This window comes from Diceros bicornis, chromosome 23, assembly GCF_020826845.1.
Source record: "Diceros bicornis minor isolate mBicDic1 chromosome 23, mDicBic1.mat.cur, whole genome shotgun sequence".
In the NCBI taxonomy this organism is placed as follows: Eukaryota; Metazoa; Chordata; class Mammalia; order Perissodactyla; family Rhinocerotidae; genus Diceros; species Diceros bicornis.
The window spans coordinates 6,595,331-6,605,913 of record NC_080762.1 but is presented as its reverse complement, the minus strand read 5'-3'; positions in this window follow the sequence as shown (position 1 = coordinate 6,605,913).

Here is a 10,583-nt window from a genome sequence, read left to right as displayed (position 1 = left end):
TTTCTTGTCCTCCTGGAAACTCATCCGGAAAGGTTTATGAGTGTTTCAGGAAGACCTTATCAGAGGCTGTATGCTCTCTGGAAGCCCGAGCACAGAGCAAGGAATCTTAGCACAGTCTGGTTCAGTATGAAGGGAAAGACACTCTTCATGTGTCTCTGCTGAGAGTGTTTGTCCATTGCCCTCATCAGACTAGACGATCATTTTTCAAAAGGGAATTTTCTTTCGTTCTCCAAGAGCTTTGCACAAAAGAGGCACTTAATGTAAATCACAGAACTCCACATCTTCCTGCCTGCTGGTCAGACCGTATTCTTTGATGGTGTGTGTGTGTGTGTGTGTGCGCGTGCGTGTCGGGGAGTGCCATGTGGCAAAAACTGCTCTCTTTCGCTTCTCTGTGGCTTATTTACAAAATCTATGCTTTTAATTTTCCAGGCTTAGGCTCAACATTCAAAGTTCAGCCCTTGGAATTCCAAAAATAATACCCTCCAAGCCCTCCTATTTTCTCTCTCAAAAAAGCCTGGCTTGTGTAAATAAAAAGTGCTATAGCTTCCAAGCAATGGGTCTGCTATGAATTTTCAAAATCCATGCAGTGAATCATTTGACTTCAGGCTCCCTCCCCTGGAAAGCAGTGTATGCCCAAGCGTTCTAGTGAAGGCCACTGCAGCCTGAAGTTGGAAATGTGTGAGTAAGAACAGGGAGCAGCAGCTTCTATTGCAGCCAAACACTGACCCCAGTACATTAGCACCTGTTTGTAGAATTAAATTGAATGCTGTGGACATAGCTAAATGTTTCCGGCAGGTATGGAGATCTGAAAGCCATCCTCACCAGCTAGCAGCACATCCAGGCCTCTCAGGAAGGCTGCACAGCACAGTGACTCATCCTTCATCATTCTCACACATCAGAGAGAAAACTGAGGTCCTCAGCTGTAATCGCCACCAACTTTCTTCCCCCGCCCCCACTTCTAAACTGACCTCCGTTAGCGCCCATCTTTACTTTCCCCTCCTGACTCAAAAGATGAATAGTTCCTACTTCTGTCTAATGCCGATCCTGGAAATGTCTAGTTGTCTGTCAAGATGTGGGGTAAATGTCCCCTCTTGTGTGACTCCTTGACTGTTTCTGCATCTGTCACATCTGTCACCCCACCTCTGTGCTCCTCTGTTCTGGCACCGCTCTCCCTGCTCTGTATCTGTAGACACATCTCTCTCTCCCACTGGATCGTGAGCTGCTCAAGCGTGGAGACTGTGCCTTATTCGTGTTTATCTTCAGAACATAGCACAGTGCTTGCCCACTATACGTGCTCCTTATGGGATTGTAGAATAAGTGACAGAATGAGTCATATGCTTCAAGGAAATTAATATGGGAGTGCTGCATAAAATGGATGGGAGAATGGAAAAATTGTGGGTGGGGGTAACTGCAGGAAAGCTACTGTAATAATCTGGTTGACAAGTAACGAGCCCCTGAATAAGCAAATTGGCAAGTAGAAGGGCCATGATACAGACTAATCAGGAGGGGAGTGGAGTCAGAAAGATTCCAGTTGTGGAAGCCATTGTCAAATCTTGGTAGTATTCATTCGTTCATTCATTCAGATATATTGTGTCACTTCTCATGCCAGGTACTGTTCTAGGGGCTGGGAACACAGAGATAAACAAAGATAACAAACAAACAATAAATAAACATAGTGGAAGAATCAGATTTAAGGGGGGAATAAAAATAATACATCTAATTGTTTTTAGCTTGTCAAGTTTGACAGATAGTGGGCAGTTGGAAACGTAGTACTGAAGCTTTGGAGAGAGTTCAGATATTTAGATAAATATTTGGGAATCATGATGCAAAGGAAATAGTTACTTTAGGATTCCCAAGGGTAATGAGTGCAGGAAGAATTAATGAGAATTTAGAGTCTTGTGAAGTTTTTGAAATACAAATTTTGAAACATAAAGAAAAAAATCGTACAAACATTTGAGCAAGAGAAACAGAGGTTACCTCTTTTGGGGGAGCACAGGCTAAGACACATTAAGGCAGAAGCTAGGAGAGTCCTCAGGACCAGTCACAAATATTCAGTTTTTCAATTCCTTCTGGGAACATGCTGGGATTCCCTGTCCTTAACCCTCTTGGAATGAGGTGAGACTGTGGGACTTGCACTGTGAATGGAGTGATGAGGCTGACTTCCAGCTGGAAGCTCTAAGAGAGAGTGCAGCTTGCCGACTCCCTTTTGCTCTGCGTGCTCATTACAGCACACACTTAGGTGAAGCCCTCCATTAGGCTCGGTCCCTGAGTGACTACCTGAGCAGGGCCACTCTACTGATCTGTGTTGGACAAGCAGCATAAGTGAAAAATAAATCTTTGCTGTGTTAAGCCAATAAGCTTTCAGGGTTGTTTTTTACTGCAGCATAATCCAGACTATCCCAACTGATACACTAAACTGCTATAGTTAAGAATAGAATATCTGTATGCCACGTGGTCATTCAGGGCCACAGGTTCCTTCCATTTTATAGCCTCCCAATCCCACTAGTGTGTTTCCTCCTCCACGTGGTTAAAGATTGTTCACTAGCTCCACATCCGCATGCATTCCAACCCGAGGGAAGAAACAAAGAGCAATCAATTTACTTGTAAGAAAGTGAAGTTAAACTTGTGCACATCACTCCTCCTCTCATTCCATTCATGAAAACCTGGTCACAAGGTCACACGTAGCAGCCTGGGAGACTGGGAAAGCAGTAACTAGCTGGGCAGTCCTGTGCCCTACTAAATCTGGAGGAGAGTGGAATGAGTTCTATTACTAAGAAGGAGAGAATGGACACTGGGGACAATTTATAGTGTCTGCCACAGGGTACATAGTATGTCCAAAGAATTGAAATAAACGTAACGTAGTTCTGGCTAAAGAATACAACAAGACATGGAGAAAGGCTCAAGGAGAGGCCGCAGAGATAAGTGGGGCCGAGACCAAGGAGAGACATTCAAGATTTGTTTACATGTAATAGAAAGCCACTGAAGAGTTTTAAGTTGGGGAGCAACACAGACAGATTTGCATTTTAAAAGATTCTTCTGGTTGCAGGAGGGATGATCCATTGAAGGCTAATCAGATAGGATTAATCTTGCAGAATACACGTAAGAGCTGGTGGTAATTTAGACTGGGGTGGGGGCACTGGAGATAGGGAGATGAATTCCACAGTTAGGTAGGACACAGAATCAAGAATACTGAAAGATGTGGGTGAGGAATATAGGAGCTGAGGGAAAGGGGAGAGTTAAAGATGTGCCTGGATTTTCTGGCTTGAGGATTGAGGTGGATAGTACTGTCATTTTCTGGAGGGAAAATTCTGGCAGAGGAGCAAGTTTCCTGGGGAAGAGATGAGTGTCATTTTGAGCGTGTTGTGTTGAAAGTGCCTGGGGGACATCCAAACGAAGATATCTGGGGTTAGTTATACATCTCTGGACTTGGACAGGAAAGAAATCTAGGATAGGTCTGAAGAACTGCGATGCTAGCATATGGATGATAATTAAATCCAAGGAAGTGGATTGACACGGCCCAGAGAAAGTGGAGTAGGAAGAAAAGGGGGGCTCTGAAGAACATCAACATGTAAGGAAAGGGGTGAGAAGGAGGAGCCAACTTTCAGAATTGAGAAAAAAGTGCCATAAGGAAGGCAAAAAATCAGGAGATATGTGGCTTCATGGGTGCTGAAGGAAGCAAGAGTTCCAAGGAGAGAGTGAGAAAAGTATAAAAACTTGTTGAGAAGTAAAGCAACATCAGTGCAGAAAATGAAATTAGACAAAATGTAGTCCCTACAGCAAAGGCAGAGAGCAAATGAAAGTGCAAGTCAGTACAGAAAAAGAGGAAGTATGCAATACAAGAATTGAATCTAGATCAAGCACAACAGCTATGTCCTGAAAGGTAAAGGGTAAAGCAAAGATTTTCAGATTGTTTTAAAAATCCAAATCCAAATATATGTTTTTTATAGGATGCTTGGCAGAAACACAAGATATCAGTAACAGTTTTTGTGGAATAAGCAAACACTGATTAGAAAACTTGAATAGCAAAATTAACAAATAAACATGGAATGGTCGATTCCACAAAGAAGCCATTCCAGGTTCAGGAGTTCAGACAATGATTAAATTTGAAAATCTGTAAGATAAAAAGTGTTCTGAAAAAAAAAATCATCAAAATGAACTCAAAAGCAGGTTTTCTTTTTCTTTGTTTGTTTGTTTTTTTAAAGAAACTCAACAAATAATCAGCATGAAAGAAAGTGAAAATATTTTTTTTTAAAGGATTTGAGGATTGAAAAGTCTTATCTGTTATGTCTCTTAAGTTCAACAAATAGATTACTTTCTTGCTACATAAATGAATCCAGAGCATGGAAAAAGTTAAAACATTTCTCAAAATTGGAAGAAATAAGTTGGACTTTATCAAAATTAAAAACTTTTGTGCATCAAGGGATATCATCAAGAAAGTAAAAAATGACCCACTGAATGGGAGAAAATATTTGCAAATCATATACCTGATAAAGGTTTAGTTTCCAGAATAAACAAAGGACTTTTATCACTTGACAATAAAAAGACAAATAACCCAATTTAAAAATGAGCAAGGGATGGGGCTGGCCTGGTGGTGCAGCGGTTAAGTGCACGTGCTCCACTTCAGTGGCCCGGGGTTCGCAGGTTCGGATCCCGGGTGCACACCGACGCACTGCTTGTCAGGCCATGCTGTGGCAGCCTCTCGTATGAAGTAGAGGAAGATGGACACGGATGTTAGCCCAGGGCCAGTCTTCCTCCACAGAAAAGTGGAGGATTGGCATTGGATGTTAGCTCAGGGCTAGTCCTCCGCACCCCCCCCCAAAAATGAGCAAGGGGGTTGAACAGACATTTCTCCAAAGAAGAAATACAAATGGCCAATAATCCCATGAAAAGACGTTCAATGTCATTAGTCATTAGGAAAATGCAAATCAAAACCACAATGAGATACCACTTCACACCCGCTGGGATGGTTAGAATGGATATCTTTCAAAATCATGAACTCAACTTTCACCTAAGAAACTAGAAAAAGAAGAGCAAATGAAACACAAAGTAAACAGAAGAAAGGAAATAGTAATAATCAGAGCAAAAATCAGTAAAATAGAAGACAGAAAAATAATATAGAAAATGAATGCAACATAAAACTGGTACATGGAGGAGATTAATAAAATTGATGTATCTCTAGATAGATTAATTAGAAGAGAGGAGAGAGAGAGAGAAGACACAAATATCCACCATCAGGAATGAGAGAGGTGACATGGCTACACATTCTGCACATATTAAAAGGATAATAAAGGGATATTATGAACAACTTTATGCTAATAAATTTGACAACTTATATGAAATGAATAAATCACTTGAAAGACAGAAACTGTCAAATGTCATTCAAGAAAAAGTAGATAACTATATCTATCAAAGAAAATGAATTTGTAGTAAAATTTTAACGATGAGGACTCTAATGAAAGAAATCAAAGAGCTAAATAAATGGAGAGATATTCCATGTTCATGGATAGGAAGGCTTGATATTCTTAAGATGTCGGTTCTTCCCAAATTGATCTATAGGTTCGATGCAATCCAAATCAAAATCCCAGCAAGTTATTTTGTGGATATTGACAAACTAATTTTAAAGTTTATATAGAGACGCAAAAGACCCAAATAGCCAACACAATATTGAAGAAGAACAAACACAGAAAACTGACACTACCTGACTTCAAGACTTATTATAAAGCTACAGTAATCAGTAAAATGTGACAATGGCAAAATAATAGACAAATAGATCAACAGGACAGGATAGAGAGCACAGAAATAGACCCACACAAATATAATCAACTGATCTTCGCCAAAGGAGCAAAGGAGCAAATTCAATGGAGAAAGGATAGTCTTTTCAATAAATGGTGATGGAATAACTGGGCATCCACGTGCAAAATAATGAATCTAGGCACAAAACCTTACACTTTCACAAAATGTAACTCAAATGGATCATAGATCTAAATGTAAATTGCAAAACTGTAAAACCTCTAAAAGGTAATGTCGGGGGAAGAGGGAGAATCTCCCTCTGCCCTTTCCCTTAAGGTTCTTCTGGCTGGCCAAATAATCAACAAGACAGGTTAGCAGGAGAAAATAATATCAAGTTTAATAACATGTATACATGGGAGAAAGCAGGGACACTGCGTTTTTCAACACAATAGCAGAAATTCTCGTCTTAAATATCTTTTTCAGCCAATGACAAAGGAGGATTTTGGCGGTGGGGGGAGTCAGTTACAGGAGATTACCACTAAAGCACAGTAAACAAGAGTAAGGTTTATTATGTAGCTCAAGGCCTCACCTTCCACATTGATAAGTCACTAGAAATGAGCTCATCCCCCTCTCTTCTCCAAACAGAGAGGGAGATACCTTTACAAATGGAGATTTCCCTTATAAATGTAAATGATTGTCTGGCAACTCTTCGCAGAGAATGTGGCCAGAGAGACAGAACTTCTGATAAGAGGGGCTTGTTGGTGCCTTTCTTATTGTAACATTTACCCTACGTTATCTTTACAGCCATCATGATAGATCTGTTCCAGGAAGGAGCCACCATGTCAAATTCTTTAGGCAGTTAGTGGGGGAGGTCAAATGTCCCTAGAGAAAACAACCAAGGTAAAGAGATAGATTTCAGGGTGGCCAAATCTTGATCTCCCACAGTAACACAGGAGATAATCTAGATGATCTTGGATTTGAGAATGAGGTTTTGGATACAACACCTAAAGCAAAATCCATGAAAGAAAAAAATAAGTCAGACTTCATTAAAATTAAAATCTCCTGCTCTGTGAAAAATACTGCTAAAAGGAGGAAAAGAAAATGTACAGATTGGGAGAAAACCTTTGCAAAACACATATCTGATAAAAGACATATCAAAAATATTAAAAAAACTCTTAAAACTCAACAATAAGAAAAAAACCCAATTAAAAAATGGGCAAAAGAGATGAACAGACACTTCACCAAAGAAGATATACAGATGGCAAATAAGCATAGGAGGATATGTCATGCATGTTAGGGAAAGATGTTATGAAAATAAGTTCAATATCATCTGTCAACGGGGAATTGCAAATTAAAAAAAATAATGAGATACCACTATACATCTATCAGAATGGTTAAAATCCAAAATCACTAATGACAGTGTCTCAGGAAAAATCTTGCATTCTTAAAGAATGCTCATAGCAGCATTGTAATAGCAAAAAAATTGGGAATAACCAAAATGTCTGGCAGTAGAAGAATAGCTCAATGCATTGAAATGTATTCACACAGTGGAATATTACAGCACAGTTTAAACAAATGAACTATGGCCATAAGAAACAACAGGGATGAATCATAGAAACAAAGTTGAGTCAAAAAAGCAAGCTGTAGACTATTATATAGTATATGAAACAATTTTCATAAAGCAAATGTGAACAATATATCGTTTAGAGATGGATTCATATGTGGTAAAACAATTTTTGAAAACCTAAGGGAAAATTAAATTCAAAACTGGTTAGTGGACTCTTCAGGGCACCACGTAGAAGGAGGGGAACCCACAGGTGGGCGTCATCATTGTGTGGCTGTGTCCTGGTTCTTAAGTTAGGTGGTGGTTTTATTTTAAAAAAAATCATATTTCAGATCTTATAAGTTTTATATATTGTTTTGTATGTGTCAAATATAATGTAATTTAAACATTTTAAAAAGGGGTCTATACACAACCCAACATTGGGAAACACTGCCCCAGAGAACGTCTATGATTTTTATGTTTAAAAAAGTTCAAACTCAGTGTTAACAAGTCTCTCACACACCATTAAAAAAAATCCCCAACAAAGTACTTTCAGAAGGCTAAATTTTAACTAATGTAACTTCTTATTAGCTACTTTTGGTACTTGTAAAATGTGCTCAGTGAACTGAATGAGTTGCATTCTCAAAACGTTAAAAGTCATTTTCCAAAAATTATAGCTTTTGCTTTGGAAACATTGAGCTTTTGGCTCTTATTTGTAATAGTACTAAAAATAGCAGGGCTAGGCTCTGTTAAGATAATTACTTTTGTGTGACAATGAATCATGTTGCCTGCACATGGAGGAACACTGATTGTTTTATTCTTTATGCATCTAGCTCATCTGAAAGTGAACTCAAATCCTTTGGGTCCAGGGGACCAGAGCACACCTCTCATAACCCCAGTAAACATTGTTATCAGACACATGTAAAGAATGTTCCCACAGGCCCTGACACTCATACTGATAAGGAGCTAGTTCTCTATTAAAATCAATAAATGACTGGGTTATATTTTGATTTCAAAGAGTTTTATTCATGCTTGATACCAGCCCATGGCCTCAAAGGCTGAGTAAACATCAACAAAACTGAACAACTTCACTCCTTTAGCAGATTTTTCCATGAGGTGCTACTAACAGGAGAAGAGCCACAGGTATTATCTTAAGAAGCCCAGATTTACAAATTATTAAGAAGGAAACTGATGTAGACTTTACCTGGAATGTCCAAAGTGTTATTGGTTAAAATATGGGGCAGTGAAGGTTTACTTTTTATTTTTTAAGAAGAAGATAGATTATACTATGTGTTCAGGCAAATAATGGTACCAGAAAGGAGATGCGTGTTCTTGAAAAGGTCTGGAGGCAGGAAATACTTCCTGGATATGTTATTTTTCTAGAGGTTTTCATACAACCTGGGGAGAATTTCTGAATCTAGTCAGAAAGAAATCATATTTTTAAAAGCACTTTTCAGCATTTCATGAATTTTAGACAATAAACATATTCGTCAAATGCCATTTCCATTTTAACTCAACCTCCCTCAGTTGAGTCAGCATGGGATTTTGACCTGGAAAAAAGCTGAAAATATTTTACAAACTTTGAATGTGTGAAAGGTGGCAGAACAAGAACGATATTCATTCTCGACATCATGAAGGCTGGCGCTTATGGACGCTTCCTATGGGCCTGGACCCAGGCTGAGCACCTTGCACACTTCTCTCATTCAATCCTCAGATCACTATGAGGTTGGCGCTATTGTTACTCCCATTTTACAGATGAAATTTAGAGCCTTAGAGGTTAAAAATTACACTGCTGAGTCCAGAGCCCGGCCTCTTTGCCACCCTTCTAAATGAACAAATATTAAATCTAAATCTGTACAAGATGGTGGATATACAGGAGCCTTGGAGAAATTTAGCTTCTATCAGTTCTATTAGTAGCATAGTTGACTCCTTCCAAGAACATCAAAGGCCAAAAGAATGGTTTGGAACATTTAGCATCCTCATCCCTTCCTCTTCTGGGTTTTCTCTCTACCTCTGACCATGAGTAATCAGTTGCTACCCAGCTCCTTACGGAGCACTACCCAGCTGCTCAACAATCAATACCATCCCTTCATCGATCTAGCTATTGGTCCACCAAACAACTCAACAAACACATATTGAATTCCCACTCTAGATGTAGGATAAGTAGGTAAACAAGGCAGAATGCCTGTCTAGTCAGGAGAGAAGGTGTTAGATAAGTGGTGCATTCAAACACGCTCTAGTGGTGCAGTGCTCCCTCCCTCCTGAACTTGCTTGTGCTCATTTGGGGCTCGTATATGCCTTGTGACATACGCCTTGTGACATATCTTGAAGTATTTGCATTTTCAAGTGTGTGTATCTTTTATTCTCTTAGATGCTGTAAACTCCTTCATGTTAAAACAAACTGATGCTTTACTCCAGGAGATGCTTTCTCCAAAGCTAAGCATCTTCACAGACCTGACTACCATGGCATAGTATTTGCAGATATTTATAGCAAAGTCTAGAAATGAAAAGAATTTACTATAAGTTTTTAAAAAGTATCATCTTTTGATATTTGCAGTACTGAAAACAATTCTATGTGACCAAAGACAACCACAAATCTAAAATACTACATTTAAAACAGAAAATGACACCGATTTGCACTAAATTACAAATCCTAACTAATGTAATAATTTTACTGTATGTCAGAGAATGGCTATTTTGGATATTTTTGTTTAAAGAATTACTAGAATTTTTTATGTGATTTTTGTGTGTGTGTGTGTGTGTGTGTGTGTGTGTGGAAGATCAGCACTGAGCTAACATCCATGCCAATCCTCCTCCTTTTTTTGCTGAGGAAGACCGGCCCTGAGCTAACGTCTATTGCCAATCCTCCTCCTTTTTTTTTTTTCCCTTTTTCTCCCCAAAGCCCCAGTAGATATTTGTATGTCATAGTTGCACATCCTTCTAGTTGCTGTATGTGGGATGCGGCCTCAGCATGGCCGGACAAGTGGTGCGTCTGTGCGTGCCCGGGATCAGAACCCGGGCTGCTGGTAGGAGAGCGCACGCACTTAACCACTAAGCCACGGGGCCGGCCCTATGTGATATTTTATAAACAGGATGAGTATAAGAATTTTCACTGTTAGACACAGCTAGAAATTCCAGATCCTCAGCAATCAGTATTTCCAGTCCTAGGGAAATAATCAAATATGGGAACAAAAATTTACGTATAAGCATGTTCAACGTAGTATTATTTATATAATACTAAAAAAACTTCGGGATAAAAATGAAATAACCAACAAGAGGAGAAAGAACTATTAGGCAAACATATAAAATG